General features: G+C 45.9%; 1 long non-coding RNA gene across 1 annotated transcript in view; it reads left to right on the top strand.

The window, feature by feature from the left end:
- The first annotated feature begins 337 nt into the window (after positions 1-337).
- The window catches only part of LOC112549549, a 28,049-nt gene continuing 17,606 nt past the window's right edge, over positions 338-10,780 (top strand). Inside the window, exon 1 of the long non-coding RNA XR_003093000.1 lies at positions 338-453. This is a non-coding gene — a long non-coding RNA (uncharacterized LOC112549549). The remainder of the gene's footprint in view (positions 454-10,780) is intronic.

The following is a 10,780-nucleotide window of genomic DNA, read 5'->3' as shown; positions in this document are numbered from 1 at the left end:
TCCTTGTTAAGGCATGGAGCCGTGGCCAAGAAAAAAAAATAGCTCAGCCGTGTCCAGCCAAGGGATAGGGACATGAATGTATATTTTTTTTTTAATTCAGATGCAACGAGCAGCTTTCTGGCATGAATTTTCTTCACTTGTGCAAGCGAGGGTGCTTTGTTGCTCTCACGTGAAACTCGAGGAGACGTGCCCTTGTACTTATTTGCATGCGTAGGTCACACGGTCTGCTCCGATTGTGTAAGCCTCGGGGATTTGTACGTCCCAGAGGGCCGTCTTGCATGCAGCAGTGGAATATGCAAACTCCACGGTGTCCCAGATAAGGGAGCTGGCATGCAGATTCAGTTTAAACGCCCGCCCGCCAATGCCGAGTCCGGCCACTGACTTCCGTGTTGCTTCCTGGCGCTTTGGGAGTCTCCTGGAGTAGCGTGGTTGAGCATGAGCTGCCGCTGGGCCGTGAGTACTTTTTGGCAAGGCAATTGTCACTTCATTTTTTGACTCTCCGTACGTTGCTTGCTTCTTTCTGGGCAGAGAAATACAGGGTTTCCTCTTGTGCTTCGGTGTAATATGAAGTGTAACCAACACTTTCTGGAGGGTGTGGCAAGGCGTTCACACACTAGCTCTTTTCTTGACCTGGCTGTTTCGGCTTCTCCTTGCCTGCTATGCTGCATATCCGTAGTGGTATCGATTGCATCTGGGGCAAAAGAAAATCTCTGCTCTGTTTCTGCTGCAGCCAGAAGCGGAGAATTGTGGGTTTGCTTTTACACGGTGCCGTCCCGTGCGTGAGAGCTGGCTGACCTGGTTCCCAGGACTTGACAAGCCTGGCGTGTGTAGACACTAAGCAGCATCTGACAAGCAGAGTTGATTGCTCCATCCTTCGTTTAGAAGCCACGTGTTAACAAAATACCATGTCTGGATGCAAACGGTTTGGAGCGGACTCTGCTAGTGCTTAGGGAAGATCAGATGATAAGGGTGTAAACGAGGCAACGTGCCGTGCTCTGCTGTCATTGCTGGGTTATGCAGGGTGAACATCTTGCTATCCTGGAAGCGGCACGGAGTAGGGGTGCTCGGGAACCACAGCCTGTTTGCAGCGCTCTGACAATTTTGGCTGAACTAAGTGTCGACACAGGCAGCCAGCTTGACGTGGTCTGAGGGTGGGGATGGAACAATTTTGGAGTGGAAACTGTGGTTTCAAATAAAATGGTCTATCCACTCATCACTTGAGAGCCAGTGTCATGGCATTCGGATGTGTACCCAACCACTGTATTTTCACTGAGTTTGACGAATATGGAAACCACAAAACTGAGGCTAGCGTGGTTTGTGCAAGTTACCCCAGAAGCAAATATGCAGCCCTCTTATTACGCACACGTTGGGTGCATGCTGTCGCGTCATGCAGGAGTGCACAGGATGTAGCCCAAAGGGCACATGTAGCCCACAGGATCCTGGAGCACAGTTGAGTAATAGCAGGTTGTAGATGGATGTACAGCTGCAGATTTTCATTGCTGGCATTATCAAACCAAGATATTTCTTGCATATGGAGGCAGACGAAAGGGTGAGTAAACACTGGGGTTGTGATTGCAGTTTCCAAAGTATGCATCCACGTAAAACTGATTTTGGCAATTCGAATGCAGCCTGTAGGTTCCTGGCGAGCTGTGCATGCGATCCACCCTGTTTCAAAGGCAAAAGTTTCCTTCTGAAATGGCAGATCTTGGCTTTGATCCAGTGACAGACAAGGTTCTTGGTTAAAATGTGCTATCTTTTATTAGACCAACTAAATAGCTGGAAAAATTGTTCTTTGCAAGCTTTTGGGCACAAACACCCTTCTTTAGGCATAGGGAGAGTCTGCTGGTGTGTGTGCGCTCTCCTGGGTGGAACAGAAGCCACTATGCAAAATGCACAATGTGAAAATGCAAATGTGTGGCAGAGGATTAGCAGCCATGGGAGAGGGTAGGTGGGGAGGGGAAGAAGAGTGGGGATATTGAACTGGCGATGGAGTGTAGCTTATCAAATCTAGAGAGGTTATCTGGGGTTATCAGATGACTGGCAGGTTATAATATGCCATAAATCCAATGTCTATCTTTAGTCCATGATTTTTTGTATCCAGACTTGTGAAGTGAAGTTCGTAGGCTTGTCTCTGAAAAGTGTTTTGTAAATCTCCTTGGAGGATTAGAACAGAGACTGGGAAGAGAGGGTTGTCTCGTGAGAAGCCTGCACCCACAGGTCATTGGGGATTTTTCTTTGATAGACTTCCAGTGTGCATTCATTCTGGTACGCAGTTTTTTGGGTTTTCTTACATATTTTCCGTTGGGGCATTCAGTGCACTGGATGAGATGTATAACATTTCTGGAGGTGCAGGTGTAAGATCCAGGAAGGGTGATGGGTCTGTTGTGGGGTGTAGTTATCGTGGGGGTGGTGGAGATGTGTTGGCAGGTTTTACATTTCTGGTCCTGGCCTGGTCTGGATGCACTCGGTGTGTTTTGGACCATAGGAAGTTTGCTTGTGGGGATGAGGTTGGCGAGGTTCGGTGCTTGTTTAAAGGCTAGGATGGGTGTTGCAGGGATGCACTCGGCAGTTGAGTGCATCACTGAAACGGTTCCAGTAAAGCACTTAACAGTAACTGGAAGTGAAGGCAAGGGGTGGGGGGGAAATCTGGTCCCTATTTCATGGGGCAAGGGAGTACTTGCTATAGCTGTAACCAAGAAAGATTACCTTTCTAAGATAAGCATGCTGCATATGAAGTTGCCTTTTCAGAATACAGTAAGGGGCAAATATGCTCTGCTGGAATGGATCTGGTGCACTTGAACTTGTCTAAAATACAATTTAAAGGGGGGGGTGCTAGATCAAACTGGTGAGGGTGATCTAACCCCTTCAAACCCCGTCAGAGCCAGGTGAGCTGTCGCGCTGGTCAAGTTGAAGAGACTAGAGGGGTTTTGGGGGTGTTGGTTGTAGCCGTGTTGGTCTAAGGACATGGGCAGACAAGGTTTTTTGGGTAAATCCGGTATCTTTTATTAGACTATTTAAATAGTTGGAAAAATTGTTCTTTGCAAGCGGTTGGGTACAAACGCCCTTCTTCAGAGGTGCAGCTGAATCCAGCCTAGGATTGCAGAAGCTGGGCTGATTTTTCTTTACCTATTTGCACCAGCACTCCTGTGACCTGAAGAAGCGTGTTTGTACCCGAAAGCTTGCAAAGAACAGTTTTTCCAAGTATTTAGCTGGTCTAATAAAAGATATCATGTCTACCCAAAGACCCTTGTCTGCCTAGAGGGGCTTTGGACACTGGGTGTAAAATGCATCCGTGACATGTGATACGTGGGCTGGCCTGTGCATGCGGGCACCGAGCAGGGTCAAGCTAGGGCAGTGGCGTCGGAGGGCATCCCCAGAGGTTTCTAGTACAGGAAATGCTGGGGGTAATGTGCTGAGTGACATTTTTAAATTGGTTTTTAGTGCATAGTGGGTGCAGTTAAAGTTAACTGGTCAGTGCTTTGATTTTTGCAAAGATTATCCCTAGCGATCCAGCAGGCGCGTGCACGGGAATTGATAGCTCTGTGGTCCTGATGGAGTTTTGGTAAACTCTGCATACCTCCGATTTCCCCGCTCTCTGACTTGCTACTCCTTATTTCTGCATGGTGCTATGCTCGGCTTTTAAATTGCTGCCTGCTCCCTTCATTTTAGGAATAGCAGCAAATGGGACCTATAACCCTCGCCACCTCCGTCAGGTGGGTCAAGGACAGCGTTTGTACCGTGCCGTGCAAGAGCGCGCCAAGGCAAGTGGCTGCTTGAAGACGTGGGATTTGAGTTTCCAAGCAAATCCTGAGAAGCCCTGCTGCCTGCTTTGCTTGCAGTCTTCGTTGTTGTTCAAGAAGATTGGGCTATTTTAAATGGGAGCATGACATGTAAAAAACAGTATGTTATCTGGCTGTGTATTGGTGTTGAATCTGAAATGCGACGTGTCAGTCTTCATGTTTCAGGCATGCATGTTGTAGCCATGCTGGGCTACAGGCAAAAGGAATCCGAAGTCTTGGTAGAGGTGATATCTTTTGTTAGATCAATGAAATATTTGCAAAAAATTGCAAATAAAGATCTATTTTTTTTGCAAATATCTAGTTGGTTTAATAAAAGAGATCACCTCTACGAAGAGTTCTGAGTCTTAATGTTTGTGTTATACCTCTTAGCATATGCATTCCTCTTAAATCTTTCCAAGGCACACTAGTTTTTAAGTACTTTTCAGGCCCGTAGGAATGGGTGGCTAGAGAAGAAATCCAGCGCAGGGTGACATTTTACGGAAGGTATTTCCTGATCATCTATTAACAGTTGGTTTCTTTTGTGCTTCTTATCAGGACGCTGATTATTTATTTATACAACGTGTGCTCAGGTGCAGGGCTGGGCTCCGGCTCTAGGATTTCGGAGGCCAGGCTGATTTTTTTTCTCGGCCTGTTTGTAACGGCATTTCTGCGTGTCCCGGCCGCACCTCCGAAGCACCGGTGGCTCATGTCTGATTTTGTGCTGTTGGGACTTGCAACGTGGGGGTGAATTTTGTGCTCTTGGGAGACAATGAAAGCGCGACTTCGATTTCGGGTAAAGAAGCTGCTCTGAAATATTTATTCAGTGGCGTTTAGTTACAGAGCAGCGAAGCAGCCGTCGGCAATCTGGAGGGGCCGGGCCATGCCGTTATGGTCAGCTGTGCAGAAGGGAAGAGATAACGTTACGCAGGATACCTGGTCTTCTGCGCCGAAATGTGTTCAGTCTGTCCCTCCTTCCTTCCTCTTGCTTTGGGCCTGCCATATCCGTTCAGGACAGGGATGACACCCGGGAGCTCAGAGGTTTCCTAACACGAGTGCATCACAGCGGGGTTGTCCAGGGAGAGCAGGAGTGACTGGGTAGCTCTTGCGGCCAGCCCAGGATCCTGGAGTAGTAGATCGCAGCATCTTCACGCGTTTTCATGATTTTCTTTCCGCAGCTTGAGCCTGTTGGCGGTCTTGGTTCTGATTTTTGAATCTTTCTTTAAGTTACTCATAAGTTTCTTGCTCTCTTTTTTTTTTGCTCTGTTGAAAAGAATTTAACCTTGCTGTATGTGGGAGCTGTCTTTGAGCATTGTGATTTGCCTACGCTGCACAGGGCAAGCTGGTGGCTGCGGAAGCTTAATCCTCGTCTGTTATGAAATACTTTCTCCCACTAAAAATGTTTGTATTGGCCATCCATCCCTAAATAAAATAAATAAAAAGCATAAAATAATGAACACGTGAATAAAATAAAACCAAACACAAATAAATAAATAAACGCACACATTTAAACGCATAATCAAATAGATGAATAAATTAAAATGTATATTAAAATAAATAAATAAACAAAAAAACACAAATAAATTTAACCGCGTAATAAAATAAATTAATAAATGAATTTAAATAAAACAAAATGCATAATAAAATTAAACAAATAAAATAAATGCAGTAAACGCAATAAAACATACAGTAACAAAATTAATAAAAAAATGCATAATAAATGCATAGATAAAAGTCATGAAACAACATGCATAATAAATAGATAAAATCAAATCAGTACAACAAAATGCATAATAATTAAATAGATAAAATCAAATGAAAATAAAAGGCATAATAAATACAGATGAATGAAAATCAGTAAATTAAAGTGAAAATAAAATTAATAAAAATCAATTAAGTAAAACAATGAAAATCAACAAACAAAATAAATAACATGAATAACATAGAAAATAAAATGCATAATAATGGAATAAATAAAAATGGGACTTGAAGAACCTGGTGCGCTCGGTCCCACCTGTCCTCTCAGATCGCCCTTGTGCTTTGCAGGTTGTGCCTCCACATCAGTTTGCTAGGGTCTTTTCTAGATCTGCTCAAGAGACTTTAATGTTTTTTAGTTTCCTTCTCAGTCAGAAGAAGGACGCATGGAGCGAGTGATTGCTGATGGATTTAAATGATCCTTTGACTGTGGGTCAAAAATTTATTTCATACTTCTTGGGCAGAAATCATTTGCCCTGCAGCGCTTTGTAAAGCCTTTCCTGTCTAGATCAATAACTAGTTCACATGCCGTCCCGGCTGGTGTCCGTCTCCAGTGTGCCGTGCAGATCTGTGGCAGTGCAGAAATGGGACATTGATGTGTCCCAGTAACTCTTGAAGCCAGTGAGACCTGAACTGGGGTATAGGCTGCACTTCCGTTGGTGCCTCCATTGCACGAGTCCCGCACAACCGCGGGCGTTAGTGTAGTGAGGGCGGAAGAAGCCTGGAGCTACTTCTTGCTTGGTGGTTTCTCCTGGAGGAGATTCAGGGTTTACTTCCACCGTGAGTTTTTTTAAAATAGCTATATTTGATCAGCTTCCTGCACACGTGGTCTTATTCTGGAGTCCTTGTTTAGAAATAAGGATCAGCACGTTCCCACAAGAGTAATTTAGCTTCACTCTGAAATATTGTTCGGGTGTAAGAGCACCTGCCCCTGGAAGCAAATGAGGAATAGCTAGTGTTTAATTTCACATCCTACCTTTTAATGCAGATTAACTTCCTGCTCTAGGCGTCTCCTTAAATTACACTGGCAGGAGAGTGTACGGGGAAATTTATACTGCTGTCATTGTTTCCTAGGTAAATCCAGAACCTCAGCCTCCGAGATGATTAATCCTGTCGTTCATCAGCCCCAAATCCTTATGCACACTTCAGAAAGTATTAAATGGAAAATTTTGATCGATTTATAAACAGAGCTAGTGACAAATCTGACAGTACTGCCAGCTAACCAAGAGCCTGGAAAGAAGAGTGAGGGTTAATTTTGTGTCATGCTTTCCTTTTAAGTGTTGATTTCTTATTTCAAGACTTGGTCTGTGTGGCTGGTGCAGTGAACTGGAACACGTGTGCACTGCAGCTGCTGGACAAGGGAAATTGGTTTTTTGGGTTTGTTTTTTTTTTTTGATGAAGACATCCAAAAGGCTGTCGTCTTGATAGGCATGAGCAAAATCTGGTTTGTTTAAAGTAGAATTGTACGCAGATAGACTCCACTGGGTGTATTTGGCTTATAAATCGAATAAGCCATTCGACACTCCCAGCACGCTGTGCGAATCCCGTGCAGCGTACCTACTAGGAATGGCCCATGTACAAGGCCCTTTGCTTTCCATGACATGCTATGCTATCTAGCGCTTTTCATGAGATCCCAAAGTGCTCTACTGAAGAGGCTGGAATCATTATTCCCATTTTACAGTCAACACAACTGAGGTGCAGAGGGAGGAAATCACTTGCCCAAGGCTGCCTAGCAGGCCAGACCAGAGACAGAGCTTGGTTCTCGCAAACTCCCGTTCAGTGCTCCCTCCAGCATGTGCTGTTAAGTAGTTTCTCTTAAGCTGGTGTTGGTTGTACGGCAAAAATCAGGATCTAAAATCCATTGACCAACAAGTGGGAATGCAAACACCTTTTGGTTCAGAGCTGGTTTCGATAACTTTTGTGTTATCGTGCCACCCACAGGTAGCTACTATGCTGCTGACAGGAGATGTGTGTTGTTTGCATAGGAAGCCAGTTATCAGACTGATCTGTTGTGAAAGTGCTGGCTTAACATTTGCTGCAACTTGCATCATTTTCAGGTTTTCCTCTGGCTGTTGGCCTGGTGCGTGTTTGTGTGTAGCACTCGGGTGCTCTCGGGTTTAGGGTAGCAAGCACAGCCAGATGTGCTCTTGGCATCTAAGACCTTGCCATTAAGATCTCCATCCCATCCCCAAAACTCAAACGTTACGTGCGGATGTGCCTGTTTAAGTCCTTTGAGTTCCTTTAGGTTGGAAAGTTTTTAACTAATCATGTTCTGGTGAATGGATTTGTATTATTGTCAACGTAGGCTTGGAGGAGGGGAGCACTGCATTGGCAGCCAACCTCCACCTACAGCAGGAGTGGGCAATTATTTCGGGTGGAGGGCCACTTACTGAGTTTTGGCAAGCCATCGAGGGCCGCATGACAGGCAGCCCAGGGCAGATAAATATTAATTTTCTAAATTTTTTAGGGGCTCCACAGGCTGGATTGAATAGCGTGGCAGGCTGCATCTGGCCCCCAGGCGGCATTTTGCCCAGCCCTGACCTAGAGCTTCCTGACCATGCTGCGTCTCCACTGACAGCTCCTCCCTCTTATTAGATTATGTGAAACTATTCCAGCATCCTCACGTGTGGCTAGGCGTACCACGGGGCAAAACTGTGTGGTTTGAGAGATGTAATCCTGAAGATAAAATGCTGGTTTAGAGCAGTACCATCAATGCTGCCTGCGGAAGATCCTTTAAATCCAGGGGGAAGACGGACACGGCAACATTAGCGTCCTCCTGCAAGCAAACACCTTGAGCATCAAGACCTCAGCTTCGCTGGACCAGCCACCGCATCTGGGTGTCTGGCTCCGGACGCCTGCAGCAAGCTTTGTTCTCCCAGCTCAGTCGAAGCATACGCTGAAGAGGAGGCAGAGGAAGCGTCCGTTACAAGGATGTCCTCCAGGCCAACTTTAAAAATGCACCATCAACATCAATTCATGGGCGATTATCGCCCAAGACCGCCCCAAAGAGAGGAAGAATTTGTTGCAAGGATCTCAGTACTTTGAAACTTTGCAATGACAACGCGAGATGGAAAAATGGGAGCGGCGGAAAGTCTCGCAGACCGAACCAAGACCCCAGAGCCACCCACCCCGCGTGGAAACGTGCCTGAGCCGCAGCAGAGTCTGATCCCGGGTTAACCTCATCAGCCATCTTCACACCTACAGATGAGACAAGCATGGAAGACCATCAGCCTCGACTGCGAGGGATTGCCCAGGATGCTGATTTCCAGTGGTTCATCCATTGGCTTCTAGCAAACTGCCTCCCTTTCCAGGCATTAGACTTGCCTCTGTGCACCAATGCTAGACATCGTCTCCGGGGAGTATTCGGTGCTGCCGAGCTACTCGCCTTTGTAGGGCAGAATTTTAATGTTGTTTTCCCTGCTTTTAATCTTACAGCTGGCAGATTAATTGAGTTATTACAGCCCCTTCCCGTGAGGGCTGTGCGTGGCGCCCGCCGTGGGCAGCATAACGGAGCATGATGCAAGTTATCTCAGCCTTGCAAAAACCTCCGCGCCCGCCTTGCTGTCACGTGTAACTGCTTGGCAAGGGCGTGAGATGTCATTCGTTTTGCATGGGAATGAATGGGCCAGCGGATCTAATGCTTCGGCTGGCAGGTTTTTTTTGTTGCGCTCTTTTTTTGCAAGGCTGAATTATCTGCTTTTGGGGGCTAACGCAGTGAGGAGGAGGGCTAGTTGAATGTCTTAACCCCAAGCTGTAGGATGAGACCTTGGAAGCTGGCTTCGTCTCAAAATCTGCCTCGGACCTTCTACACCGCGTCGATCTCCATGCCTCAGTTCCCCTGCTAATTGCAACCCTTTCCTCTCCCCTTTGTCTTGCAAATGTATTCAGTTCTTCCGGGAAGGGACAGTCTCTTACTTGTGTTTGCCCAGCGTTTCATGTAGTGGATGTTGTATGGCACCTCTGGCCACTGTCAGAATATAAATACCTTTTAAAATCAGCGTGGGGTGTATTGTAGCGTACAGCCCACGATTGAGCTAGCAACACGCAGTGAACGCGTCTGTCGGCACCACATCAAATCACAAGTGAATCCCTCTGTGGTTGGACCCGGTCGTTGTTTGAGAGCAGGCTTCTTTGGTAGTCTTAACATTTATTAAAAGGTGCTGTTCAGCTTAACGATGGTGCTGTGATTGTGTCTTTCATTAGCTACCACAATCCATATCAAAGCAAAGCCCTGCTTGCCAGAACATTAGCTGTTTTCACGGCTTCCTATCATGGCAGAAGGTTCCTAGCAGATCACTCACTACAAGCTTTTATATGAGCTTCAGTGTTGTAAAAAATTGATAATATACCATGGAGGCAACGAGGCAAAATTTGCGGCTATCAAAATGCCTTCGATTAGTCGAGGCTGGAGGCAGGTGTGGGCCCTCCGACGGCCCTGACCCAGTTAAATGAACGGGCAATGCAAGGCAGAGGGGACTCGCTGACGACTGGAAAATAACCTGGGTCGGGGGGAACAATTTAAACTACTCGTGCTATGTTCAAAACTACCAATGTCAGCTCGAGACAAATAACTGAGCATCGGTTGCAGAAGGAAGACTCAGGATTACAGCACAGCATGTTAAGATGCGTAAGGAATAAAATGGAGAACCGTTAAAAATGGTGCAGAGCTATTATAAATCAGTTATACCCTCCAATGCATGACACGACCATCTCCAAACGGCTCTTGCATAATAAGAGTGGGTTCAGAAATGGCTGATGGAAGCAAGACGCCTGCATAAACTGATTAGAAGAGATTGACTCCCGACGATCTGCTGGGGCCCCCTCCGACCCAAGCATCTGAAAGACTTCATGAAGCAACTTTGTCTTGGAGAAGCCCATTAAGAGGGGATGTGATACAGTTATTTCCTAGACAAGGAGGACGTGCTCCATTTACCCGGATTCATAACGCAAGAACAAGGGCAGCCAATAACGTTGCAAGGTGGTGCATTTAAAACTGATTAAAAAAAAAAAAAGCCTTTTCCATTCAACACACAATTTAACTTCCTAGTTACAGGGTGTCATTGAAGTCAATAGTTGGTTTCTAAAAGTGATTAAACACTTGTAGAGAGCAAGACTGTCCAAAAAACCCCCCAACAAACCCACCAACACAAACCATTTCTTAAGGACTGTATACACGGTGGCTAAGGCAACCTCTGACTTTTAGAGCAGGAGGAATTTGTGATTGGGGCACTTTTTTAAGTCTTTTCACA

The sequence above is a fragment of the Alligator sinensis genome, unplaced genomic scaffold (genome assembly GCF_000455745.1).
Source record: "Alligator sinensis unplaced genomic scaffold, ASM45574v1 scaffold337_1, whole genome shotgun sequence".
Classification (NCBI taxonomy): Eukaryota; Metazoa; Chordata; order Crocodylia; family Alligatoridae; genus Alligator; species Alligator sinensis.
The sequence above is the reverse complement of the archived record's forward strand: the minus strand, read 5'-3'. Positions and strand labels throughout refer to the sequence as shown.